This window comes from Pongo pygmaeus, chromosome 5 (genome assembly GCF_028885625.2).
Source record: "Pongo pygmaeus isolate AG05252 chromosome 5, NHGRI_mPonPyg2-v2.0_pri, whole genome shotgun sequence".
Taxonomy (NCBI): Eukaryota; Metazoa; Chordata; class Mammalia; order Primates; family Hominidae; genus Pongo; species Pongo pygmaeus.
In genome coordinates, this window is record NC_072378.2 from 36,813,544 (window position 1) to 36,822,074 (window position 8,531).

Sequence of the window (8,531 nt, forward strand, 5' to 3'; positions counted from 1 at the left end):
CCCAGGTTCAAGCGATTCTGCTGCCTCAGCCTCCTGTGTAGCTGGGATTACAGGTGCACACCACCATGCCTGGCTAGTTTTTTATTTTTAGTAGAGATGGGGTTTCACCATGTTGGCCAGGCTGGTCTCGAACTCCTGACCTCAAGTGATCCACCCACCTCGGCCTCCCAAAGGGCTGGGATTACAGGCGTGAGCCACCATGCTGGGCTAAGTCTTATTATTCTGATATATATTTACGAAAGTTTTTACTTAATAAAATAATTTATTTTATCTTCTTTGTGGGTTGTTCTGATATAAAGCTTAAAATACATTAGAAGTAAAGCTTTTGGCCAGGCACAGTGGCTCACGCCTGTAATCCCAGCACTTTGGGAGGCCCAGATAGGTGGATAGGTGGATCACTTGAGATCAGGAGATTGAGACTAGCCTGGCCAACATGGCAAAACCTTGTCTCTACTAAAAATACAAAAATTAGCCAGGCGTAGTGGCGCATGACTGTAGTCCCAGCTACTTGGGAGGCTGAGGCAGGAAAATCGCCTGAACCCAGGAAGCAGAGGTTGCAGCGGGGTGCGATCGCACCAATGTACTACAGCTTGGGTGACGGAGCGACACTCCATCTCAAAAAATAAATAAATAAATAAATAAATCTCTTATCATTTCTTTTGTCAATTAATTATTAATTCATCTATGGGTTCACATTTTGCTGTCTATGTATTGTAGGTTAAATAACAGCTTCACAAAATGTCCACATCCTAATTCCCAGAACCTGTGAATATGTTACCCTACCTGGCAGAATGGACTCTGTAGATGTAATTATATTAAAGCTCTTGAGATGAAGAGATTATCCTGGATTAGCTGGGCCCAACCTAATCACATAATCCTTAGAGAGGGAGGCAAGAGGGCCAGATTCACAGAAAGAAATGTGACAATGGAAGCAGAGGTCAGAGTGACATGAGAAGAATCTATCTATAACCCAAGGAATGCAGGCAGCCTCTAGAAGCCAAAAAAGATAAGGACATGGATTCTCTCCTAGAGCCTCCAGATGGAATGCAACCCTGCCAACTCATTTTAGACTTCTGACCCCTAGAACTGTAAGATAAATTTGTATTGTTTTAAGCCACTAAGTTTGTGGTCATTTGTTACAGCAACAGTAGGAAACTTATATACTACGTTAATCTGAGTGCATAATATTGTTAGTAAATTGTCATTTTATTTTTTTAAAATTTTTTGAGACAAAGTCTCACTCTGTCACCCAGGCTGGAGTGCAGTGGCCCAGGCTGGAGTGCAGTGGCGCGATCTTGGCTCACTACAACTTCCACCTCCCAGGCTCAAGCAATTCTCCTGCCTCAGCCTCCTGAGTAGCTGGGATTACAAGATCTCACCACCATGCCCAGCTAATTTTTGTATTTCTTACTAGAGATAGGGTTTCACCATGTTGGCCAGGCTGGTCTCAAACTCCTGACCTCAAGTGATCCACCCTCCTCAGCCTCCCAAAGTGCTAGGATTACAGGCATGAGCCACCATGCCTGGCCGTAAATTGTCATTTTAAAAGTGTTCATTGTAAGATAAATTTGGAAATGTAATTATGGAAAACCTATACTATAAAATGGGCTCTTGTTCATAGCAATAAACGGATGATCATAATAACTAGGAATGCTGAACTCTAAATAATTACTTATTAGTGTTGGCAACTGTAAATTAAGCTACAAATATTTACAGCAAGCAATGTATGTTGGTTGACAATGAAAAATATATATTGATCTCCTACTGAATGCCAGGCACTGCTCTGGACCCTGGGGATATAGCAGTGAACAAGACACACATGGTTCCTTTTCTTGCGGAGCTACAGTCTGGCAGAAGAAAGAGGCTATATTAGAGTCCCGTTGGGTGTTACAAGAGTACATCGGCCCAGCACGGTGGCTCATGCCTGTAATCCCAACACTTTGGGAAGCTGAGGTGGGCTGATCACTTGAGATCAGGAGTTCAGGAACAGCCTGGGCAACATGATGAAACCGTGTCTCTACAAAAAAATAGAAAAATTAGCTGGGTGTAGTGGCATGTGCCTGTGGTCCCAGCTACTCAGAAGGCTGAGGTGGAAGGATCACTTGAGTCTGGGAGGCAGAGGTTATAGTGAGCCGTGATTGGGCTACTGCACTCCAGCCTGGGCAATAGAGTGAGACTCTGCCTAAAAAAAAAAAAATATATATATATATATATATATATATGTATCTAAATCAGGCATGGTGGCTTATGCCTGTAATCCTAGCACTTTGGGAGGCCGAGGTGAGGGTATCGTTTGAGGTCAGGAGTTTGAGACCAGCCTGGCTAACATGGTGAAACCCCGTCTCTACTAAAAATACAAAAATTAGCCAGGCATGGTGGTGGGCATCTGTAATCCCAGATACTTAGGAAGCTGAGGCAGGAGAATCGCTTGAACCTGGGAGGCAGAGGTTGCAGTGAGCCGAGATTGCACCACTGCAATCCACCCTGGGCCACAGAGCAAGACTCATCTCAACAAATTAAAATATTTTAAAAAAGTGTATATACAGATAGATAGATATAATATATCATGAGGGGTGGACCTAACCTAGTATAGATGGTCAGGAAGGACTCCTCTAGGAATGATATTTAAGTTACGACCTAAAATTTGACTTGGAATTAGCCTGGAGGGAGGATGAGCGAGGGAAAAAGAATGTCCGGGAGAGCTGAACACCAAATGCAAAAGCCCAAAGGTAGTAAATAATTCAAGGCATGTAAAGAACTAAAAATAAAAACAGAACTTTCAATTCAAAATAGCTGAGATCTTCCCCATGCCACTCTCAAAAATAACAAGTGAGGGGAAATACACAGAAACACTCATTTCATTTTTCTTGAACTGAGACTCACCTCAAACCACAATACCTGAAAATAGAAAATGGATGGAGGCTATTAAAGGACTCAGCAGATCCAAGGAAGGTCAAGCCTAAGTGCTTAGAGAAGGAGAAACCAAGGAGAAGCAAGGCACGTCTCCCTGAGGAGCCCTGGAAAGACTCAGGTATCAGAAGCAGTGACATGCAGAGGGGAGTTAAAGGAAGGGAGATAGATGGGAGAAATGTAGTGCTTCAAAAAGGAGACTTGTTTGAAAATCTGTTTAAGAAGTAGTCAGGTCTCCCAGAGCCCCACCCCATCTAATGTAATCAAGCTATACTTTTACTTCCATAGGAAACGGGAAATGCCACCTCTGGAGAAAGTAAACTAAAGGAGTTATAGATAGGGGGACACTTGGCATAGATCAGAGTGGGAGTCAGACATATTACTGAAAAGAAAACACAGGCCTCTTCTCCTGCATAGATATAGAACTTCATAGCCAGGTTCTACCCTCTAGCAGGAAAAAAAAAAAAAAAGGTATTTCTTAGGGGAAAAAAAACCCGACATTTTGGGGGCTCCCATAGAAAAAGCCTCCAGTGAATTCTTTCAATTGATAAGACTCAAACATATACTTAGAATTTCCACTTAGCTTTTAGGACTTTATTCTTAAAATATAAATGTACAAAAATCATCGGATACTAGAGGAAAATCTGCAACATAAAAAAAATTCTAAACCTCAAGCATGGAAGAATCGGGGGGGAAAAGAATCACAGAAAACTGAGACAATGCAGGGAGCATAAAAATACTTCAAAGAAATTATATCATCAGAGAAATATATCCATGAAACAAGAACAGGATGCTAAAAGAAGAAACACTATAAGAATAAACAAGAGCAGCTGGAAATTACAAATACTATAATTAGAAATCTGTAAAAAATATATACATTGTGAAAGATAAAGACAAAAAAAGTGCTCCAAAAGAGAATGACCTTGGAGATTGTTACAATTCAGGAAAAGTCATGAGAAGATTCTACAAGAAAACTGCTCTGATGTCCTTAAGAAATCAATGTCATGGGGGAACAAAATGGTAGGCAGATGGGGAAGCGCACTGCTCTACATGAAAAGAGGCTAGGCCGGGCACGGTGGTTCACGCCTGTAATCCCAGCACTTTGGGAGGCCAAGGCGGGCGGATCACGAGGTCAGCAGATCGAGACCATCCTGGCTAACACGGTGAAACCTGTCTCTACCAAAAAAAAAGAAAAAAAAAATTAGCCAGGCATGGTGGCAGGCACCTGTAGTCTCAGCTTCTCGGGAGGCTGAGGCAGGAGAATGGCATGAACCTGGGAGGCAGAGATTGCAGTGAGCTCTGCACTCCACTGCACTCCAGCCTGGGTGACAGAACAAGACTCCGTCTCAGGAAAAAAGAAAGAAAAGAAAAGAAAAGAGGCTAAAGAGATAAGAAAACCAAATGCAATTTTGAAGTGAGATGTCATATTGTCCACCACTTACTTTCAAATAATTCAGCAAAATAGATAAATATAAAAATAAAGAAAATATGAGAAAATGTTAACTATTGTTTAATCTATTATAAGTAGTGGATACACTAGTGTTGGTTGTATTAGTCTTAAACTTCCTTTATATTTGAAATTTTTCATAATAAACAGCCATAGAAATAAAGCAAATATTGGGAGCTCACTGCAGTGAGCTATGATCATGCCAATGCACTCCAGCCTGATTGACAGAGTAAGACCCTGTCTCTAAAAAAAAGAAAAGGAAAAGAAAAGAAAAAAAGAAATGCAAGAAAACATCCCAGAACAAAAGGACATATGTCTCCAGGATGAAATGGCCCAGCATGACGAATGGAAAAGACGTAAACCAATATATACACACACATCTTGGAATGTACACACACATCAAAATGTTGATGATTATTGCATCTAAGTAATGGGTATACTTGTTGAAATACTATACCCTCAACTTTTTATGCTTGAAATTTTTCATAATAAAAAAGTCAGGAGAGATCTAAAATTTAATAAAATTTTATGTTAATGTCTCTAAGAATTGTGGCCTATTTTGAAAAGCAATAAATAAACTAGTTGAATCCAACCAAATGAGGTAGCCATTATAGGTTCCAATTGGATTGGAACATTAATGACATAACTGAAATTCTCCTTAGTTTTGGTGAAATAGTTGGGTGTCTAAAGGCCAAATAAAATCAAATCTATACTTGTAATTTCCAAGAGAAGTTGGTTTATAAGAGAATCAATAATCATGCATATTTATAACATTATCAGGTCTACAATAGATGCTTAAGTACTTGAGAAGGTTTGTCAGTCAGACAATTCAGGTATATAAAGAAGAAATAAAATATTTGAAATGTCTGTGGTTTGAAAAGATTTGTCTTTAGTTAAGTGGCAAAAGCCCCTTTTCAATTGATTGCTAAAATTTGCTAGCCTTTTAACTAAAACAATAAAATGTATCAGCTGAAATGTGATAATTTTCTCTTTATGCCTCTTTTAACAGCTTAGGGAGATTAACTTTTCTGAAAGGTACTTTTATGTGATTGAAAATCACCCTTGAAGGTAATAAAAAACTCAATTGTCACAGAAGACAAACATGGACAATAAAAAAGATAAATTAAAGTATCTAGAAGTTACAGTATCTGAATAATAAGAATTCCAGAAAAAAAAAAAAAGAAAAACTAGCAAAAGCTTTAGAGAAGGAATTATCAAAGAAACAAATGCGGCCAGGTGTGATGGCTCATGTCTTTAATCTCAGCATTTGAGAGGCTGAGGAGGGAAGATTGCTTCAGCCCAGAAGTTGGAGAACCCCATCTCTACAAAAAATTTTAAAAATTAATCAGGCCAGGCGCAATAGCTTATGCCTGTAATCCCAGCACTTCGAGAGGTCAAGGCAGGAGGATCGCTTGAGCCCAGAAGTTCAAGACCAGCCTGGGCAAGATAGGTAGACCCCCATCTCTACAAATTTTTTTTTTTTAATTAGCTGGACATGGTGCTCTGCTCCTGTAGTCCAGCTACTCAGGAGGCTGAGGCAGGAGGATACTTGAGCCCAGGAGTTCCAGGCCGCAGTGAGCTATGACCACGCCACTGCACTCTAGCCTGGGTGACAGAGTAAGACCCTGTCCCTAAGAAAAGAAAAGAAACAAACAAATGCAAGAAAACATCGCAGAACAAAAGAACATAATATGTCTCCAGGATGAAAAGGCCCAGAACAACAAATGGAAAAGACCTAAACCAATATACACACACACATCTTGGAATTCATCAATGATAAACAGTAGATCCTAAAATCTTCCAGATTGAAAAAAATCAATTAAGAACAAACTTGATGGCACTACTGGAAGTTAGAAGACAGCAGAGCTTTCAAAATCCTGAGAGAAAATGTTTTCCAATCTAGACTGTACACCTACTCACACTAACAAACAAGTAAGACGAGAATAAACCCCCCTTTTTCCTGCAACATCTCAAAAAATTAACCTCCCTTGCATCAGGAAGCTAGTGGAGAAGGGAAGGGCTCTACCAAAAGACAGGAGTAAGTCAACAGAGATGAAAGCAGGGATCCTGGAAAACAAGACTGTGCCATAAACTTTTTCAAAAAATAAACTGTTTAACAATGATTGGTTTTTAAATGATGTGCCTGGATTCATTTAATAAAAATTAATTTTAAAAAAGAAAAAAGAATTATTTAAGCAAAATAAAAAAAAAAAGCCAGCATGATTGGAGAGTACTGAGTAAGTGGCACAAAATAAGAAAAGATACATAGGCAGGGGCCAAATCATGCAGGGCTTTAGATTTTGTCCTAAAAAAAAGTGAGAAACTCTTTAAGGAATTTAAACAGAGGGATGACCTGATGGGATTTCTGTTTTAAAAGATCACTTTGGCTACTGGATGGAGGTGGTTTGGAAGCAGGCAAGAAACCATTGTAGTAACTCAATAATCCACTAGGACAGAAGCACTGGAGATGGAAAGGAGATAAATTTGAGATTTAGGAACTAGAATTGATTGATTAGAAAATGGGATGATAAGTAGAAAATAATCATGGATAATGCCAGGGTTTTGATGATCCCTTAAGTAAGTGGGTCATAGTGGCAGTTACTAAACCAGAGAGCACTAGCACGGAATTAACATTTTGCCTTGTTTGGTACTGGGTTGTATCTGGGGGAGGGATGCAATGGCAGGAAATGATGAGTTCAATTTTGGATATACTTAGTGTTTGAGGTATGTGAAAGTCATTCAAGTAAAGATGTTAAGTGGGCATTTGCCAATATGAATTTGGAGCTCAGAAGAGAGGTCAGGACTGGAAAAACAAATGTGAATCATTATCATAAGGAATATGAAAAATGCCATGTAAGTAAAAGGAACTCTCTTGTGTCCATTAGGAAATATTTATTAAATTCTTACTATGTGTCAGGCATCAAACTAGATGCAAGGTTATAACAGTGAACAAAAATTTCACAGTATGGGATATTTGATAAGTAGACTTCAACTAGGGTGTACTAGTCTCTAGGGGGCATTGTTCAAAATGTTGCGGTGCAATTGTACAGTTACATTAATGTGAGGTTATATTCAAATATAGAGGGCAGGTGCAGTGGCTCATGCCTGTAATCCCAGCACTTTGGGAGGCTGAGGTGGGCGGATCACTTGAGGTTAGGAGTTCAAGACCAGCCTGGCCAACATGGTGAAACCCCCGTCTCTAGTAAAAATACAAAAATTAGCCGGGCGTGGTGGCACGGGCCTATAATCCCAGCTACTCGGGAGGCTGAGGCAGGAGAATTGCTTGAACCTAGGAGGTGGAGGTTGCAGTAACCCGAGATTACACCACTGCACTCCAGCCTGAGCTACAGAGCGAGACTCCATCTCAAAACAAACAAAACCAAAAAAACCCAAATTTAATAGGTAGAGTCAGGTATGTCAGACCTCCTCCAATGCCTGTAAAGGTCCTGCCCTCCACAAAAAAATTCTCCTACGTTCTGTATTTTGACTGTCCCTCTGGATATTCACGTAGGCAAAAAATCCAGTTATAATGATCTGAATCTAGAACTTGTCTGTTTCACATATAAACAAAAAATATTTTTTGTGTGGGTTTTTTTTTTTTTTTTTTTTTTTGGAGCTGGAGTCTTGCTCTGTCGCCCAGGCTGGAGTGCAATGGCACGATCTCGGCTCACTGCAACCTCCGCCTCCTGGGTTCATGCCATTCTCCTGCCTTAGCCTCCCGAGTAGCTGGGACTACAGGCGCCCGCCACCATGCCTGGCTAATTTTTTATTATATTTTTAGTAGAGACAGGTTTCACCGTGTTAGCCAGGATGGTCTCGATCTCCTGACCTCGTGATCCGCCTGCCTCGGCCTCCCAAAGTGCTGGGATTACAGGCTTGAGCCACCGTGCCCGGCCTGTGTGGGTTTTATATACACCAGATTTCCAGGAATGCATCTATGGTATAAATCAAGGGAAACTTGTACTTTTCTTGTTGTTGTTTTATGTTTTTCTAAATTTTACCAAGATGTGTTCATTATATCAGAAAATCAGATCATTTACCGCAAGACCACGCATGGTACTTGAGTTACTAATTTTAATAGTATATGTATGTATGTATATGTATATTCTCTCTATATATACCTGATTACTGGCCCCATTTCTTTACCCCTCCCTGTGTCCACACCTTTGCAATG